We start from the raw sequence: 20,284 nt of genomic DNA, 5'->3' as shown, positions 1-20,284 counted from the left end.
TTTTCTTTCTGGCTTTTATTTCCTGTCCGTAAACCAGTTTCCTGTTTGTGACAGCACAGATTTTCTGTTGTGCTCCTGATCTCCTGATTACCCTTGAAACAAAATTAGAATTTGGTGTAGAAGCTTTTCAGCATGTCCAGTACTTCTTATTGAAAGTTTAAGAAGTTTATATCTGTTGGTTCTTATTTGCAATCTTATTAATCCACTCAAAGAATCTTCACATTGCCAGACGAACTCATAGATTTAAGTGATCCCTGACAAAACTCTGAGAATGGATATCTGATCAAGACTCAGAATGCAATCGTCATAGGATGCAGAATAGGTGTTAAAATATAAATATAATGAACAATAAGTAGGAATTTTAATAAAAGTCCAAATTATCCTATACTCCAGGTACTGTGCTGTTTGGACCACAGATGACTCACTCTCTGTGTTTCTATTCCCCACCATTTCTTGATCCTTCTCTTTACTTGCTTACTGAGTCCTGCTGCTCACCCTCTCAGAGCTTCAGACACAGCATATCTGAAACAAGACACTATTCTTCCTTCTTCCAAAGCTGCTCATCTTTTTCTGTGCCCTCTCTTGGTACACAATGTCATCAGCCACCTATCCCCCAAGCTATACATCTCATCGCTATTGTCAACCCTCTCCTCCCTGACGTCTTACAGCAAATCGTACTTATCAAGCAAATCTTGAATCCACCCCATCCAGACTGACACTCTCCAGGCTCAGTCATCACCAGCCTTTGTCTGGACTGTTGTTATAAGCCTCCGTCTGGTCTTGCTGACTCATGCCACAACACTAAAATCTAACCCCCACCCTGGGCACCGAGCAAGGGGAGCCAATGAAAAGCTGCGTGTGAGAACACAGGTGTGTTACACCAACCTCTGCATTGGGAAATATAGAACTCTTGTTTGTCATATTCACAAATGACAAAGAAAATGTCACATCCAACAAGGCAAGACTCAAAGCCATCCTCAGCATGAATCTCACTTTGGTGCCTGGAGCTGGCTGTATTTCAAGGTGTTCTCTGCTGGCCATAAAAGTAAGTCCAAGCAAGAGGTTGCAAGAAGAGAAAGAAAACCCCTGTGTGCTTCAAAGAAACCAAAGGAACAAGCACAGAGCAGGGAGACGCAGCTCACATGTGAAAAAAAAAAATAACACAACGTGTGACTGGGAGTAGGCTGTCAGCTTAATTTATGCCAAGAGGGAAAAGTGGAGGCTTTGCAGGTAAGCAAGCAATGCGTTAGAGGCCGATGCAGCAGAGGTCACGCCAACATGCCCTGACTTTGCTGCCCCATAACTGCCACCTGATGTTCCCGAAATAAAGTCTGGCCGGTCTATTTATACGCATCCCCCACACCACCTGTGTCCTTTCTGTGCCTTAACTACCTGTTATAATGGACACCCCACTTACCTCCCAACCTGGCCAAGCCACTCAACCTCTCTGGACCCCAGCCTCCTCACCTCTAAAGTAAAAATGACAGTCTCTTATAAAGGTGTGGTAGACGTGTTTGCTGGAAGTCCACAAAATTCTCATTTTCCAAATGAATAACAGAGGCCCAGAGAGGTTAAGGAACTAGCCCAGCATCACACAGTTAACAAGTTGCTGTGAGTGTTGTATGCCATCCTCGTACTACCAGCTAGACCTTCTCTCTGCCCCCCTGGCTCGGCACATACCCCCCCTCTCCCCTGCCCCTTCTGGACACATGGGCTGAGTCCTGTGTACAGTTCCAGCCTGGCTGTGCCTGCCACTCTATAAAGAATCAGATGTAGTGAAAACCATTACCATTTCTCCTCCATACTGAGAAAGAGCAGGAAACATGATACTTATAGCTGCTATTGTCTTATTTTGATTATATTCAGTTCACTAGAAAGGTCCTGACAGTAGGGAGTCTTACCCATGGAAATCACTCAGTGAATGGTTCCTCTCGTCACCCTCTGTCCCTTATGATCCATCACGTATGTGTATATGAGTGAGCGTGTGTGCATGCATGCACGCCTGTGTGCATTTTCTCTGAGTTCACTTCTAAACCTCTCCACTCCACCCCCATTCACATCATTTACTCCAATGCTTTAATCACCATCAGGTGGTAAATGTCTGCTCTACAATCGTTATGGATATTGGGTCCTTAGGTGTCCAAGTTCTAGGGAAGGGAAAGTGACAGTTGAGGCATCAGGGTAAAAAGAAGAAAAAAAGTGTTATGTGGGGCGTAGAACACACATTTTTATTCTCTCTCTCTCTTTAAGAATCTGGCACGAAGAGCTCACGTCCTTCCTGCCAGAGATGGAACAGTAGTGACTTGGCAACAATCTCAAGCCAGATGTCACCCTCATCTGGTTGCCTTGGCTGGTGAGTTGTTTGGAATGAGCAGCCCAAACACCGTGCAGGCGGGGCTGCTGCAGGGATGTGGGCGGCGGAGCTGGGCGCCAGCCCTCACGACACCCCAACCCTCTGAGGGCTGGGGGACCACTGGTTATGGGGCAGCTCTCTGCTCAGGTGCAGGGTCAGCGGAAGGCAAAGGGGCCCTTGGGAAGGCCACACATGCACTTCTTCCCTTCTGTCTCTCTCCTGAGGGTGATTTGTGTGATCCTGTCCCCCCGGCACGGGGACACAGACATGTCTTGCTATGTTACAAAGACGAGGCTCCTGGCACATATGGGATCCAGTCAACAGGAAAGCAGCTCCTGTTCCCTGTAGGTCTCCTCATCCTGTGTACCCAAGACCCCTCTCCAGGAAGCAGATGGTGGGGGCAAAGTGCAGGGTGGCCTGTGCATCTGGAGTTCTGTGACTATGACCATGGCAGCTTGGGTTTCGTGGGCTTCATCCAGGCCGAGCCCAAAGCCGTCATGGATGCCCTGGGAAAACAGCCACGCTCCTGCGTGAACACACCAGTGAGGAGAGAGGAGACATGTGGCTGCTGAATGGAAGAGGGAGAAAGCCGTGCCTGGGAGCAGGCGCAAGCCACATTCACAGTCTGGTGGCCAAATACTGAAGGGTCTAAGGCTGATGGGGATGGCCTGGGGGACCAAGTGTGTCCTCTGGAATGAGCCCTCTGGCACCACCAGAAACCCAAGGCAGGTGCCTTTAGAACAAAGCCATGCGCTCAGATGTGTGTTTGTACACACATCAGTGTGTGTGATGGGAGGGCGGAGTGTGGTAAAACCTGCCAACAAGCCCATTTTGGTCACCATCTGTCGTGGAGAGCCCGAGCACCTGTCGGAAACAGCTGCTGATGGCAGATCGTAGGTGAGGGAGGAAGCAGCCCCACCCCGGGATGGCCTATTGCAGGGAGCGCACGGCCTGTCCCCACAGGAATGCCAACTGTTCACTTTGAAGCCCATCTCCATTAGGAGGGGGTGTGATGAAATCCCTCGCTGTTCATTTACTTCCTCACGGGAAGGAGGGGAGGAACACCAGCATCCTTGCTGCCTCAGTACCAGGTATGACAGTTGCTTGTCACAGGGGCTGAGGAGAAATGCATTCAGGATTCCCTGGAGGGAAGAGAAAAATTGCACAGCAACTGTTCTCTGAGGGGATGAGCTCAGAGACTCCCATGGTGAAAACCTTCCCTTCACTGGAAGAAGAACAGTAACACTCCATTTCTCTGGCCCTGTGGGGAACACGATGTTCCGTTTGTGTCAACCAGGGGGCTGAGGTGACAGGTTGGAATGAGGGTGATGTGGCTTGGGAATGGGTCCTCTGAAGCATTTTCTTTCAGGTAAACAAAGTTTCCTTCATTAAAATGGAATAAAATAAAATAAAATAAAATAAAATAAAAATAGATCTAATAATTTTTAATGTGAAAGCTTTTTAAAGTGAGTTCCCTGCCCACCATATTGTTAAGTATTTGCCATTGTGAAATGCTTATTAGTTGCAGACATCTTACTACTTTATTGTCTTTAATCCTCACAATAATCTTATATGGTAGGTGTGGTTTTGATCCCTAACCACCCGACTGGAGGACCAAGGCTTAAAGAGGCAACATTTCTCATTAGGGACACATAGCCAGTATGGGAAACCTGGGGCTCCAGTCTGCCTGCATGCCTCTAGCCCCTGAGCTTGGAACCCACTGGCCACACTGCAATGTGTCCCCCAAACAGTTTCAACTTTGGAAGGCCTTCCTGAACACCCAAGATTCACAAAGCACACACATGTTGGGCTTCTGTGGGCCACAAACACACATGAGGCCTACACTGCTGTCTCTTCTGGAATGCTTTTCTCCACAGGGCCACCTGACAGCCTTTCTCCTGAGTGTTGAAGACAGCTCAAGAGCACTTCAGCAACCCCAGTTGCAAGTCTTCCTTGCCCAGGCTCACAGAGCCCTCCTAGGTTCCCTTATCCCACCCAATTACCCATGGCACCCTTCCAGTGGCCTGGGAGCTCTGTGGGAGCAGAGACCAGTCAGGTGCACCATAAGCTTGGTGGATTGTATAAGATGTCACGCCTGCCTGCTCACATAGCACAGTGGGACTTTTTCCTGTTTCTTCTCTTGTGATGTCTCACAGTGAAGCACCTTGCTTCTGGAATCTTCACATCTGTTTTTCCCTGTTTTTTGGCTGCTGTTTCTTTCCTCTCCAGCTGCCAAGCTTCCAGAGTCTTCACTAGTGCCTTCAAAGGGTCTTTCTCAAACCAGTTCCAAGATATTTTAATCTGTGGCTTCTAAATTATAGGGGCCAATAAACAAGAATCTCAAGGCTTACATGTATGTCTGCCTAAAACCAGAGCCACACAGAGGTAGAGTGTACTGGCTTTAGTGCAGGGACTTGGTGACTTATATTTTGGTTGTTCAAAAGCTTTTTTCTCCTCTGGTTTTCATATATTTGAAACCACTCTGTTACTTAGGAGGTATTTACAATGACCATGGGTTCAGTGGCCAGGAACATGGTAGTCACGGTATACTCTTTGTTTCTCAGAAATAAACTCCTCCAAATAGCAGGAGAAACGAAGCTCATCACCAACATCAGGGCCATTCAGTGCAAGGAAAATACAATTCTGTGTTTAAACATCAAGGTTGCAAAATTCACTACTGATTCCATATTGCCAAAGAAAGTTACCATAAATACCACTCAGAAGTGCCACTCTATTATCCTCTTAAAAATACTTTGGCCATCTACAACTAAACCTTTTGTGAAAGGGGCACATCTGGACACAACTGTGGCCATGCCTCTGTGGGGATACTGTTTCCATAACTAACACTCCTTCACTACCTCTCCATCCTTCTCCCATTCCTCCCTGCAAGCTAGGAGCCATGTTTAGAAAGTATCATATAGGTGCCTGTAGGGAGCATCATGAGCTATGGGACAGCATGTTGCAGGGGTTCTGAATGCTTGTACCTTAGGGATGATGACACACAAAATGCAGCCTCAGGGTTCTCCTCCTGAGGAAAGCAGGGTAAGAGGAAGCTGTAAATGCAGGAAAGAATCCTGGCCCAGAAAACAGCTAGTGGCTGTAGAAGATGAACCCCAGTTGGTTCAGCCCTCCAGGCTCTCTCTGTCCTATCCAAGCAGGAGCTGAAATCAGAGGCCAGGACCCCTGAGAGTAGTCTCACCTCCTTCCCCCAGTTTGGAGACAACTCTTTCTCAGCCAGATGTCTAGGGATGGCAGGGCATGAACCTATGGCACAGCCCTGGGTAATGGGAGTTGTACAGGGGAATGAACGGCAACCCTCAACCATGCCAAAGCTCAAAACATGCTCAGGAACTATGGGGACCTGAGCAAAGAGCCTCCTAAGGTAAGGGCCTGCTCTGCTGCTTTCTTCTTTTTTTAATGGTAACATATACATAACATTTACCATTTTAAGCACTTTATACACTTCAATGGATTAATAGGTACATTCACATTGTTGTGCAACCATTACCACCACCCATCTCCAGAACTTGTTCATCATCCCAAACAGAGTCCTATACCCTTTAAACAATAATTTCCCATTTTCTCCTGCCCAGAGTCCCTGGTAAACTCTAGTTTACTTTCTCTCCCCATGAATTTGCCTATTCTGACTACCCCATATAAATGGAATCATGCAATATTTGTCCTTTTGTATCTGGATTATTTCACTCAGCATAATGTGTTCAAGGTTCATCCATGTTGTAGCATGGATAAATTTCACTCCTTTCCAAGAATGAATAGTATTCCACTGTATGGATATACCACACGTTGTTTACTATTCATCTCTTGATGAACACTTGGGTTGTTCTTTGGGGCATACACACACACACACACACACACACACACACATACACACATATATACATATATATGTATATATAGGAGTAGAATTGGTGGGTCTTTTAGTAATTCTACATTTAACTTTTGAGGAACTGCCAAACTACTTTCCACATTTGCACAATTTACATTCCTACCAGCAATGCACAAGGGATACTTGCTCTTCTCCTCTTTTTTATAAACATAGTATTTATCCTAATGGGTATGAAGTGGTTAGCATCTCATTGCACTTTCATATGCATTTCCCTATTGACTAATGACGTTGAGCATCTTTTCATGTGCTTATTGGCTGTTTGGATACGTTCTTTGGAGAAAGGTCTATTCGAGTCCTTTGCCCATTTTTTAATTGGGTTGCTTTGTTGCTGTTGACTTGTAGAAGTTCTTTACATATTCTGGATATTAATTCCTTATCAGATATGTAATTTGCAAATATTCTCTCCCATTCTGTTGATTATCTTCTTGCTCTCTTTATAGTGTCTTTTGATGTACAAAAGTTTTTAATTTTGTTGAAGTCAACCTATTTATTTTTCTTTTGTTACCCATGCTTTCGGTGTCATGCCCAAGAAATCACTGCCATATCTGATGCAGATATGCATTAAATCCATCCCAAATCCAATGAAGATTTTCCTCTATATTTTCTTCTAAGCGTTTTATAGTTTTAGCCTTTACAGTCTTTCATTTATTTTGAGTTGATTTTTATATATAGTACAAGGGAAGAGTCCAACTTCATCCTTTTGCACTTTCATTCAGCCACAAAACTAGATATCCAGTTTTCCCAGCACCATTTGTTAAAAAGCCTATCTTTTCCCCATTGGATGGTCTTAGTACTCTTGTTAAAAATCAATTGGCCATATATGTAAGGGTCCAGCCTTTCTTTTTAATACTGTCCCTTGCCCTTCTCTTTCTGCCACCACTTCAGCAATGTGACTCCCCTGAGAGGCTGATGGCTGCCCATCCCCTACATCTTTTAACCAGATCGTTACTGCCTCCAGGCAGCAGACCCCGAAAGCAGGTGCACCATTCAAAATCAGCATGGATCCATATAATTCTCTCTCTGTTCTCCCACATCTGCTCTCATCTCTATTTTCCCTATCTCAATTCCAACGCCAGCCTTACATACAAGGGGAAACCTTAATACTATCCTGAGCTCCAGCCCTCATTCACTCATTGCTTGTAACCACTACTTCCCATCCCCACACACAGACTGAATAGGTCATAGGTCATGACGTCCTCCTGATCTTCTCTCTGATTTTTTGCTTAAATCTCTCTCTCCTCTCTTCCATCCTCTCCATCCACTGCCTTAATCCAAGCTCTCTCTCATCATTTCTCACCCTTACCCCATCCCGCTGCCCCTACCCCACCTAGTTTCCGTCCAGTCCCTACAGTTCCTCCAGAGTGATCATGGAACATGCAGATTGGACTTTGTCTCTGCTGCTTGGAGTTCCTCAAAGATTCCCCATTTCTGGGAGTACAGTTTGTCACAGCTCCCCATGGCCAATACATACAGAATGCTTTAGATATACTGAAGCTGCTGCTGGTCCCTAAGTAATCCATTTTAATCTTCATGCCTTTACACATTATGTTCCCCTTGTCAGCCAAGTCCCTACTCCCACTGTTCACCTGACTGTTCCAAAGCAAATCAGACCTCTCCTCCTTTGTGATGAGTTCTAGATTACTCCTTAAGACCATCTGAAGTAGAGCTGGCTGTTCCTTCATATGTGTTGCACATCCCAAGTGGTTTAAGGATGACAACAACAGAAATAATCAATGCTTCCACCACCTCCATTTACAGGTCTCTCCTGCTCCAACACTACAGGGGACACTTGTAAAATACCACAGTAACACCGTACTCATTTGTTCTCTTGTCCATTTCCTGCCCTAGATGGTGAGAGATCTGAGGACAGGGACTGCCCTCTGCTCATCTCTGCAGCCCCAGCACAGTATCTCGCACCCAGCAGGTGCTAATACCTATTTGCTAAATAAAGGAATGACTTCAAGCTCCCACTTTAAAGTTTTGCAGCCATTGGAAAATTCCAGTTTGGGCAGCTGCTCATGTCCTCTGTGCAAATAGGCAGTTTATCAATCCAAAGGTTGGCAGCAGATCTGCTGAGCCGAACTCAGCCCTCAGGCTTTTTCCCAGAGCCATCCCTCCACTCAAGTGGAAGCCACATCTGACTCTCCTGATAGGGGTTCCTGCCAGGGAACTAGGAAAGGCTCCATGGAGCCCCACCATTCGCAACGCTATTTCAAAAGCAAATTCAGAGGCAGTGGTGGTATTTTTTGCCCTTAAGAACAAGACAAATCCTTTGACAGAATAAGGTTAAAGAAAAAAGAAAAAAAACCTCATGCTGCATTTCCTTTCAGCTGAATTGAAAAAAGTCCCCAATCTCCCAGTTCCAGCTGGCAGACCGCTGGACTCTCAGCTTCCGAGGAGAAAGGGAGTGGAAAGATCAGCCCTCAGCAGCTGAGAACTTATTTTTGGTCGAACAGCTGGTGGAGGGATTGCTGGCACCAGGCAGCATCTCCCCTGCACAGTGTGTGGGACACTGACACCATCTGGGCACAACACCCCTGTCCAGGCCCAGGTGCCCTCCTCTTACACTGACAGTGACAAATCTGACTGTGTTGGGACCCAGGCAACCCCTGTGGTCAAGGACTTTCTGAGGGACCCGTTGAGGAGAAAGGGGTGCTCAACACTCCAGAAAGGAGACTCCAGCAGAATTTCATTGCTGGGTTCAGAGGAAGCTCTCTTGGAAAAGGGGAGAAGGAGGACCTCCTCTGTCCTGTTCTAAACCTGAGACCAGGACCAGCAGAAGCACAGAATTTAGTCCTTTCATTATGAAGAAAACTCTCCTCCACAGAGAGGTCTCTCATGATGGATGGCTTGCTCCAGAACTGTTCAAACAGTCTGGCTGACTGATGGTTTGCAAACGATTTTGTAACAGGGATTCCTGGATAGAGTGAAAAGCACTTAGCCTCTTAAAAGTCAGAAAGGCCAGTGCAGACTAGTCAGGGCTCAAATGTTATCACTGTGGACAGGCAACTGGAAAGAGGATGCCAACATTTCAACAGACTCCAAAGTGGATTTTTATACTAAATTACATTTTTTTCTTTGCTTTGATTAAAGCCACCAAGTGATTGCCAATCTTCTTTACTTTGTGCTGAATCCACACTACCTTTTACAATGTTGATGTTATGTCCCAGGTTCAAGGTTTTCCACATATAACACAAGAGAGAAGAGAGGGCCCCTACCCTCTTCTGCTCTTCACTGAGCTGTTACAATGGGCTCACTTCTTCACTTCTGCTGTTTTCTTTTTTGGTAACTTAGAACAACAGAAATAAAAAGTCCTAAGGACTACAAGAAAACAGAATGTTCTTCAAAGGAACTTTTTCCATTTATATTCAATCCATATATCCAGTACTCCAAAAACATCTTTGTGTTCAATGTGGAGTATTTTTAAATGGAAATCTAAAGCGAAAGAACATGAAGTAGAGAGAAGAAAAAGAATTTTCACTTGTAGAGAGCCTTCCTGTCCAAATCCAGAGATCACTTGCTGTGCGTCAGGCTCTACCTTAACTACCATCATGGATAAAGGCACACAAAAGCTGTGGCCCCTGCCCATCAGGGATTTCTGAGAAACATACTGAAGCCTGGCAGAGTAAGCACTTTTCAGAGAGGCCCATGCGCTCCATGGCACTCATACCAGAACTCTGTTCACACCTTGCTAGTCTCACCTCTTTCCCCACCAGGCCCCGCCCAGCCTCCGCCCAGCCCCGCCCACCCTTGGCACAGCCCTGTGGACTCTGCAGGTCAACAGACTTGTCCTCTGGTTACTTGTGTTACAAATGAGCTCAACCCAAGCAACATTTGTTCACTTCCCACAAAGCACCAGTGCCAGTGTTAGGGCCTTGCAGGAGTAGTGTTCAAAGGTGAATAGATTCTAAATATGTGTCAATTTGTTTATGCCTTCAATTTATTCCCCAAGCATCAGAGATGGCTTACAAAAATAAAACAGGACCAGGGAAAATGTCCTTTCTAGGGGAACATCAAGCCAGGAGACAAGGGTGAATGTACACATGTCATTAAGTCTTACATGGTTACTAAAATAGAACTGCAAAATTGACCCCTGGATAGGACATGGTCTCCAAGCTGTCTAGAGATGGAGAACTCATACCAATGTCTGGACTATAAAAGTATAGAAGCTGGCACACAGCAGGTGTTCTAAGTGGTCACTGTTGGTATGCAGACTGGGGGCATCAGTACCAAGAGGTTGTACCTCAGAGCATGGACGTCAAATTGAATCCCTTTGGCTGGGAGGGTCAGGGAAGGTCTCATGTAAATTGGGCTATTTTGAAGGGTAAACTGCCCAAAGGCACCAGGCCAGTACTTACTGCTGCCACTGACAGTACAATGCACAAGGTACTATGAAGACAAATGCCACACAATTCCTCAAGCAACAGGGTATGCTGACAGCACCTCAGTTTCAGAGCCAGACCCCAGATCCTCAACTTCCATTGGCTTGGGGGATTTCATTCACTTAACAACCTCAAGATTGTACATGGAGGTACTAGTCTTGAAATATTACTAGTGGCAGTTCCTTTGGGTAAAGGGGCAAGATCACTCAACAGGCAGGAACATGTTATCCTTCCAGAAAGTTCTAGACCAGAAAATCTCTTCAACTCATACCTTCAACCTATACCTTACCCTCTAAGGAATCTGCAATGACCCACAATCATTCCCAAAAGGTTTAACAGCCAGGATACTCTTTCAGGAGAATGCGGTGTAAGTTCTCAGTGCATAATCTTCAAAAACGAATCCCATATTTACTGGAATACTTATCTGGTTTTCCTCCAAATAGTATTTTCTTTTAGTGATACAGCCTCTCACCGAAGCTCCAAATATAGAACATGAGAAGTTACTGAAATGTTATATCTTCTTCCATTGAAATGCTGCATCTTTTTTCATGGCCCTTGCCACTCAATGTGTAAATATACAGATTCATCTGAAGAACAACATCATCAGCTAAGTGCATGAATGGTGTCTTTCTGAAGGCCTGGTACTTACACCAAGGACAGAAACCATCAATAACAACAACACCTCCTGCCTGTCTCTGTAATTCAACTGGCCAACGTCCCAGTTAACAAGTGGAAAAAAGCATTTTAAAGGAAAAGAAGGTGGAGTATCAGGCCTTGTACTGGGGAGATGCTAGCCTGAGACATGAAAGGTTGCAGCTATGGGCCCTTGTGGGAAGGGGGAAGGGAGCAAACAGCATCACACTTGGCTTATTCCAATAGAAGCTGTGCAGTACAAAGTACAGACAAGATATCACCCACTTGAGCTTGACCGTACTTGGAGGGCCTTGTGAAGACTGATAGAAATAGCAATATTTGTGAAATGTTGTTTCTGATTTCAGCTTTTGTAGGGAAGGGGGCTGTGCACGTAGGAGAACCACTTTATATTATTACTAAAGACATGTGCCTCTGAGACCCATACAAGATAGGGCATCTACAACCTCAAGGACTCCAACATTTTTCGAGGACGCAGGGCAAAGGAAGCTGAAAAGCACTCTCAGAAGCACGCAAATGCATTTTCATTGGATCAGGGGGAGTTTCAAATTGTCCTGTGCTCAAAGGTAATTTTTGTAGCCTGGGTGGACCCAGGGTCCGCGGACGTGCAAGCAGTCTCAAATTTTCACTAAAAATAGGGGAGGGGGTGACAACAATAACCCTTCTCACCCCAACCCTTCTCTCTGCCAAGTCTTCTGCACGGGCCTCTAAAGCAGCCTTCAAAGCAGTTTGTAAGTGTCTTCCTCCTCGGCTCCCTTCATCTTGCCACTGTCAGAGTGATTTTTAAAAACACATCTCTGGCCATGTTATCCCTCCACTCAAAAATATGGTGAAATGTTCCCTCACCCAAATTTGCAATCTGAATCCCTTCACTCCTTACCCCCTCTCTACACACATCCTGTGGTTCTGCCCCAGCGAACACATGGTTTCTCAGAATCACACATGCTTCTCCCTGGAATGCATTCCCTCTCCCCTTACCCAGAACAGCCCTTTGTAGACACACATGTGCACGAGAGCACACACACATACACACAGAACTACACACTCTGGTTAAAAGTCCTGCTCAACTTTTAAGACACACTCTCAGAGGAGCACCCTCTGGAAAGCCTTCCCATATCCCCCAGGTCAGAACTCAGTACCCTCTTACGTGTGTTCCTAGAGCACCCTGAGCTTGTCCTTGTTGTCACACTTATCAAATTGTCCTAGGTTGCTGTATGTGTGTTGTCTTCTGCCATTGGACTGTGAGCCAGTTTGAGAGCAGAGATTGAGCTGAAATGATTTGTATTGGTCCCACCTGCCTCCCATGCATCCCAGGGCCTAAGGCAGTGTCTTTTTTTTAATGTGAAATTTATTGTCAAATTGGTTTCCATACAACACCCAGTGCTCATCCCAACAGGTACCCTCCTCAATGCCCATCACCCACTTTCCCCTCCCTCCCACCCCTCATCAACCCTTAGTTTATTCTCCGTTTTTAAGAGTCTCTCATGGTTTGCCTCCTTCCCTCTCTGTAACTTTTTTTTCCCTTCCCCTCCCCCATGGTCTTCTGTTAAGTTTCTCAGGATCCACATACAAGTGAAAACATGGTATCTGTCTTTCTCTGTATGACTTACTTCACTTAGCATAAGACTCTCCAGTTCCATCCACGTTGCTACAAAAGGCCATATATCATTCTTTCTCATTTTAAGGCTGTGTCTTAAACATGGTAGATAGTCTGTGTTTTGATTGAACTGAATATGTAATTGCAGATCATTGATTTATGACCAGTAAGTATGGATATTATTGAAAGAAATTAGGATGCAATTCAGACAAATAACCTACAATATTAGGTTGAAATTTGAGAAGCCAACTCATATTTGTACCTCTCAGTACAAACTATTTAGAAAGTAACATACCGTCCACTACAGCAAACTGTGAAAGAAAGAGGACCCAGGCCATTACTGAGAGCAATGGGGGTGTAGAAAACAAACTGACTGTGGAAATGGCTCTATCTCCTAGCAGCTGTGTGACTTTGGGGAAGTTGCACAGCCTTTCTGAGCCTTGGATTCCCCTTCTATAAAATGGATGTAAGAATTCTGCCAGTCTAACAAGGCTTCTCAGAGAATCAATCAGATAATATATATCAAGGGACTTCAGAAATAAAAGGTGCTATTCAAATGAGAAAACTTACATAATTATTTTGGAAATCCTACTGTGATAAGCAAATTTTTATGGTTAATATATGATTTATCCCCTTTTTTGGACTGTAAAGCAGGGATGAGTTGGAAAGAGCGGAAAGCACTATTTATGGTTTCACACCCCTGTGTTGGTAAAGGGTCTGATACTTTGGGATAGCTCCTTTGAAAATACAAACTATTCTCTTGGGGGACCACAGGCTTCTGGCTACCAAAAATACAGATACATAGTGTTAAATCTGGTTTCTCTACAATAAAAGCATTGAACAATCTCTTTTAGTTTTGGAAAGGTCAATGAGAAAAACTTATCATAACAAGGAAGATAAAGAGACTGGTAAGATATTTAAATATAATTATAAATATACAAGATGCAAATGCCATCTAGCTAATAGTTCCTATCAAATCACCAGAAACCCAATGCAAACACTAGATGTGTTGTCTTAGGGTCGCTCCCATCTGCCATTTACTTCACCACCAGTTGCAGAAAGCCTAAAAGACACAAGCCTGTGGGCTGGCCCTGTGGCCATGCATACATTAGGTTGCCTGCAGACCATATAACCACTCACATGGCACCTTCACGCCAGCCCTATACATGACATGCATAGTAACCATATAGAAAGGCACACATGATGTTCAGGGGCCAGTCACAAAACTGTCTTGATCCAACACACCTATCTGCTCACCTGTTATCATATAGTTTTTCATGGCACATGTGTGCTACCCATGTGCTATCTACACAGGTAGAGATTCATGTTGCTCCTGTGCAGGTCATAAACAATACAGGATGGCTACATACTAGCCAGTCCTGAATATTTATAATACCCGTGCTAAAATCAAATATACACAATGTTTCCATATACATTCTGTCATCTAGAATTACATTGTCCATGTCTATACAACTGCCAAGTGGCTGCGTATCTATAATACCCAGGTGCTGGTCACGATACTGTCACACAGTGACCGTGTGTCAGACACGGAATTATTGTGCCACTCCCCTTCAAGGTGGCATGCTTTTGTCTAGAATATAAGACTCACCTCCATTTTAAGCCAAGAAATGTCTCCCAGCTATAAAGCCATACTTGCTACAATAACTTTAGGTTGAAGTCTGAAAACTCCATTATGGCAAGTTCAATGGAAAAATAATGCAGAAAAATGTAAAATAAAGCCTGACCAATGGCAAGGAAACAAACCTCAAGCTGTAGTTGCATCTGCTCTAAAAGCAGAAAGGAGGGGCCTTTAACTCCTCTTGACACGGTGGATGGAAACCCTGGAATGAGGTTGGAGGGAGGGAGCCTCTGCTTTCTGTTTTCCCCCCAATTCTCCCAGGACTTGGGAATAGCTATGGCCAGGGCTCAGGGCTTCGGAATTACAGAACATTTCTCTACTATAGGAATGTTCCTTTGAGGTCACTTAATTCAACTCTCCCGACACCACAGGTGAAAAAACTGAGGGGTAAGGTGATGGCCATGAGCCACACCACTGATTAAAGGCTAAAGTGTATTCACAGTGACATACTTCACCACCAGATTAATTTTTCACTACAGAGAATACTTGGCTACTGAGCATATTTACTAATAACCAAAAAAAACATCATGGCCAGATCCAGCGAGAGGAAGGAAGTGGGAGGTGAGGGTGGAAAGTAGAGCTCAAGAGAAGGTTGGAGGTAGGCACTGGCAGGGAGGGACACTGAGCTGGGGGCAGGGCTTAGCTCAGGGCCCAGCTTTGACACAGGCTTTGACACTGACCATCCTCAAGGTCTAGAGGAAGCCACCTTCCCTTTCTCGCTGACCACTTCTTGGGCTATAAAAGGAGGGGGTTGGCCTGTACTGTCTCTTCTCACATTCACAATTCAGATAGGTGTGGGAGGTATCAGCACCATTTGATGTGTAAGGAAGCCTGCCATACAGGCTGCTGAAATTTAAGGGCAAAGCAGACACATGTCTGTCCATTGAGCTGTGGCCAGCCTAGATGGTACATCTTCATTCCCCTCTCCCTGGTTCTGAAGGTCTCAGATCAGCTGTCATCATCACACAGAAAGGCCAGTCCTCACAGTCTCCCTCCCTTCACAGAGGTGAACCTTCTGCCTCAAAACCAACAGGGGAGGCTGTGATCCTTGTTTTCGGACTGCTCCATGTTCATGCAGTGAGTTCTTTTAATCCTGAGAGCCTCAAAACTAAGCCTAAAACACCAATTTTTAGAAATGTAGAGAAATGTTTCAGACGTTTCTATAGATCAGGAAATGTTCACTGCATGAATAGCACTCTAGCAAAACTAGGCCAGCGACCCAAGTCCTTAGTAAGTGGAATGCAGTATTTTAAAGACATCACCATCTTCCCACTCACTATTCTGTCACTTCCTTTCACGTGGGACAAATGAAGCCATGAACAAATAAGGCTGTGAATCAGTCTTCCTGGACTCAAGGGCACATCAGGCTGGGACAGTGGGTGACAGATGTGGTAGGTGTGGTCACATCGGAGAACGAACCTCTAAGCATGGTTAGCCAGAGGTCAGAAGTGTGGCCCTGGGGACACACCCGCCTCTTCTGACCACAGTGTCCTCACCCGTGTCACGTCACCGTTGGCTTTACATGATCTCTAGCAAACTTTCTTGGACTCACTGGATTTACTATTAGTAAAATTCCCACAGAATCATCAATGAGTGATGAAAAACATTTTAATAGCGTTCTAATCAAAGATACGATTTTGGTTTTTATCATCTAGAATGCCACAAATACCTACAATTGTCTGCTGTGTCCCAGGCAGTGCCCAAGATGCCTCATAAAGCAGAGTAACTTCCCCCAGACAGGGCCAATATAAAGAATCATGCCCATTTTCAGATGAAGAAACCAGAAATTGCCAAGAGCAAAAAAAGAGAGCTACATGTCAGAGCAGGACTGGAATCTAGGTTTTCAGTCACAACAGTGAGGAATAAACCTCTTTTCTAACTGGGTTAAGCTGGGCTGTGTTATGGATGATTTAAAGGTTTCAGGGGAAAATAAAAGTGGAATGCAAAATTAGGCTAAACATTTTTTTAAAGTGTTATTATTATGGAGTTAAAATATAAGTAAATTAAAGAAATACTTCCCTCTGTTTTTGCTTTTTGAAGTCCCAGAACATGAGCTACATTTGATAATGAATAGGAGGCACCTTTAAAAGATCAGTTGGTTAAGCGTCCAACTTCAGTTCAGGTCACGATTTCGTGGTCCGTGAGTTCAAGCCTCGCATCAGGCTTTGTGATGATAGTTCAGAGTCTGGAGCCTGCTTTGCATTCTGTCTCTCTCTTTCTCTCAAAAATAAATAAACATTAAAAAAAAAAACCTCAGAGCACAATACCTCATACTGTTTTTAAAATATAATTTTATATCCTTCATTTCTTTATCTTTTAAATGGAGTTAATGTATGTCCACACCTCTTGAAAGGCTCACGTAAGGTAATATGTACAAAACTGATAACCACAGTTCATAAAACAAATGTAAGGTGTTATTTCATTGTTGTAATTATGACTTTGCTTTGATAAGCATCTAAGAAGTTTCCCAAATCATCATGTGACAAATGGTTAGATGTATAATAATGTGATCTAAGTAGAAGTTTTCATTTTGCTTTCTGTGGTGGCCTCAGCACTCACAGGGATGTCCCTGGCTTCCTGGGTGGGTGGGGAAAGCAAGCAGGAGCTGGGCCATGAGACCCAAAAGGCAAGAACCCTAATGGATGAGCCTGTTCAGAGCTGACAGCTAACCAGACTAGTCTGGCTGGTCATCTGTCCTTGATGGACCCATTAACCAGATAATTGTCATGCCCTCGATTTTGCACAAGGAAACAGAAGGCTGCCAACATATGACCATACAAGGACCCCCCTTGACTCAACCTGGACACCCTCCCTCCACATGGATGGATGCCTGTGTTTCCTCACAGCAAGACCCTTTGTGGAGCACTATCCTGAACACACAGGCCCAGAGCAGTCTCCAAGTCAGAGAAATTCTGAAAGTGGCCCAGCCAGGTACCACAGGAATATAGAGGAGAGAGAGAGACTCCATTTGACCAGTGGACACAGCAGAGGTGGTAACTAGCCAGCCTGCAGCAGGAAGGATAATGTGAGCAAACCTTAGGAGCAGGTATGGGGGAGTCAGAGCACCTGAACCTGCCTGGCTTGAGCTGAGGTGTGCACACAGGGGTACACTGTGAATGACCTTGAATTTCAGGCAAAAGTGTCCGGTTGTCGGCAATGGGAATCAGTTAAGTCTTCTGAAAAAAGACTTCTGGGGGTGGGGCGCGGGGAATAAAAATCTTCCGAAAAAAGAAGTGCCAGGATGCTGAGGAAGGTTAATCAAGCAACAAAACCAGATGACTGGGGAGGAGATAGGCAGGCAGACGAGGGGGTGCAGGGGCTCCTCCAACCCATCCCAGGAAGTAGCAGGAAGAGAAAAGACACATTAGGAAGGAAATCTGTCTGGGACTCTTATACTCCCCCTCCCCCCCCCCACTTTTTTTTTAAGAGAATAATGGGATTACTGAAGCAGTAACAAAAAAGTTAGGAAGACAGGAAAACACAAACATTGATAAATTAATTCCACGGGTTTTTAGCGCCCAATAACTACTTTAAAAAAATATATTGCAGGGGCATCTGGGTGGCTCAGTCGGCTGAGCATCCGACTTCAGCTCAGGTCATGATCTCTCAGTTCATGGGTTCAAGCCCCGTGTCGGACTCTGTGCTGACAGCTCGGAGCCTGGAGCCTGCTTCAGATTCTGTGTCTCCCTATCTTTCTGCCCCTCCCCTGCTTGTGCTCTCTCTCTGTCTCTCTTAAGAATAAAGAAGCATTAAAAAAATTTAAAATGATGTATTGCAAAAGGAACTGAATATACTTTTTGACCCTTACACTATAATTACACTGCCTTCTCTCACCGCAACTCCAAAATAACCCAAAGTATGTCTGGTACGAGTACATCGCTCCTCGATTCAGAAGCTACTGCAGTGGTTCTCAAGCCAGGCTACACATTTAAAACCACCTGGGGAACTTGAAAAACTACAAGCGACAGGGTCCTTCTCAGAGAAACACTAATTGGACTGTCTGGGGTGCGACCCAGGTGATTCTGACAGACTGCCACCGATCTGAACCAGTGCTCCGGTTCAGTGATTCTCAACTGGAGACAAGTGTCCCCTAGGGGACATTTGATAACGTCTGAGGACAGTTTTGGTTGATGTGACTGGGGCAGGGTGGTGGTAAGAGAGCTGCTGGCATCTGGTAGGATAGATCAGGGTAGCCGCTCAACATTCTACAACGCACAGGACAGCCCCCCAACTCCCCAACAGAGAATCACCTGACTCCAAATGTCAATTGTTGAGAAGTCCCACTCTCCTTAAATACAATATTGAGGGCTGTGTTGTGTGTGCTATCTGGAGCTCGATGGAGTGGAAAGAAACCAAGATTTGAACACTGAGCAGGTCTCTTTCACCTCTTGGAGGCTCAGTTTTATCGCCAGAAAAGTGGGAGATACTCTCTCCTGTCTTACAGGCTGTTTTCAAGCTAACCCGACAACTATGATACATTTGCTCTGCTTCACCTACCTTCTTGGCCTTACAAGCTTTCAAACAGAGATTTTCATATGTCTAGAATGTTCCCTGGGGTGGGGGTGGGCAGTAAATCTATGAGAAGTCACAGGTAGCAGTGCCATGGAGCATCCTCTAGCCTGGCTGCGTAGGGTGATCAGCTATGCAGGGCAGCAGTTGCTAGAAATGCAGAAACTCAGGCTGCCCCCCACAGGCTGGCTGAATCTGCATTTTCCCAAGCCTCCCCCCCCCCCCCCCCCCATGATTCACATGCACATTAACATTTGAGCGGCGTGGCTCAACCAACTTGCAGGTCAGTTTATGCCACTGCTTTCCTGCAGACTCTGAAGGCTTGGTTAAAAAAAAAAAAACCCTAAAAAGACTCTCCTCAAAGGGTGAGCATCGCATTCTCCTCTGGAGAAGGGCATCTAACACAGTTTAGAGATCCAAAGCCAAATGCATTTCACCCCATAGTTTTGGAAATAAAACCACGTGCACGTGTTAAATTAGACCAGCAGTTTTCAAAGTGTAATCCCAGGATCATTGGTATCATCTGGGAACTTGTTAGACACATTTTAGGGTGAGGGCCCAGTCCAACTCAAGGTGGTTCCCAACCACCTGGTGTGATTTAATAAGCCCTCCTGGTGCTTGCAATCCACACTAAAGTTTGAAAACCACGGGGTCAGCCTATAGCCCTTATGAATACGGATATGAATGCCCACAGATGTGAATGTTCACAGCCTTTGATCCAGTGGCGCCACCACTTCTGAGAACCCTCCTAAGGAAAGAACCGTTCCTCTGCTGTTGGACGGTTCTGTCAGTCATGTTCTAATATGCCTAACGAACATCATCCTATGACAATCTCTTTTTCTTTTCTGCTTCAAGCATGTCTATCTCACCCCCACCCATTCTTTAGCTGCTGTCCACATCTTCCCAAAGACTAATCAGAGAAAAGTAATTGATGCAAAAATAACGTGAGACAGTGGAAAAGTCTGGAATCAGACAGGCCTAGATTGTCTCTTGCACTTAGCTATGAAACTCTGGTGAGTTATTTCACCTCTGAGCTACAGCTTCTCCACTTGTAAACTGGAGATGATAATACTTACCTCATAGAACCATTGTTTCAGTACATACTCATTTATCATTATTTTTAATAAATAGGCAACAATACTGAAATATACTTGAATGGCAGCTATGTTTTGAAATTTTAAGAGGAATTGACATGAGACTGTCCCTCCATCACCACCTTCCTTGAAATACCCACAGATAGAGACAC

At 45.0% G+C, this 20,284-nt stretch overlaps 1 protein-coding gene across 3 annotated transcripts in view; it reads right to left on the bottom strand.

Annotated features, from left to right (window-relative positions):
- MSRA (methionine sulfoxide reductase A) overlaps positions 1–20,284 on the bottom strand; it is a 450,794-nt gene that overhangs the window by 19,342 nt on the left and 411,168 nt on the right. The window lies entirely within an intron of this gene.

This window comes from Prionailurus bengalensis, chromosome B1 (genome assembly GCF_016509475.1).
Source record: "Prionailurus bengalensis isolate Pbe53 chromosome B1, Fcat_Pben_1.1_paternal_pri, whole genome shotgun sequence".
Classification (NCBI taxonomy): Eukaryota; Metazoa; Chordata; class Mammalia; order Carnivora; family Felidae; genus Prionailurus; species Prionailurus bengalensis.
The sequence above is the reverse complement of the archived record's forward strand: the minus strand, read 5'-3'. Positions and strand labels throughout refer to the sequence as shown.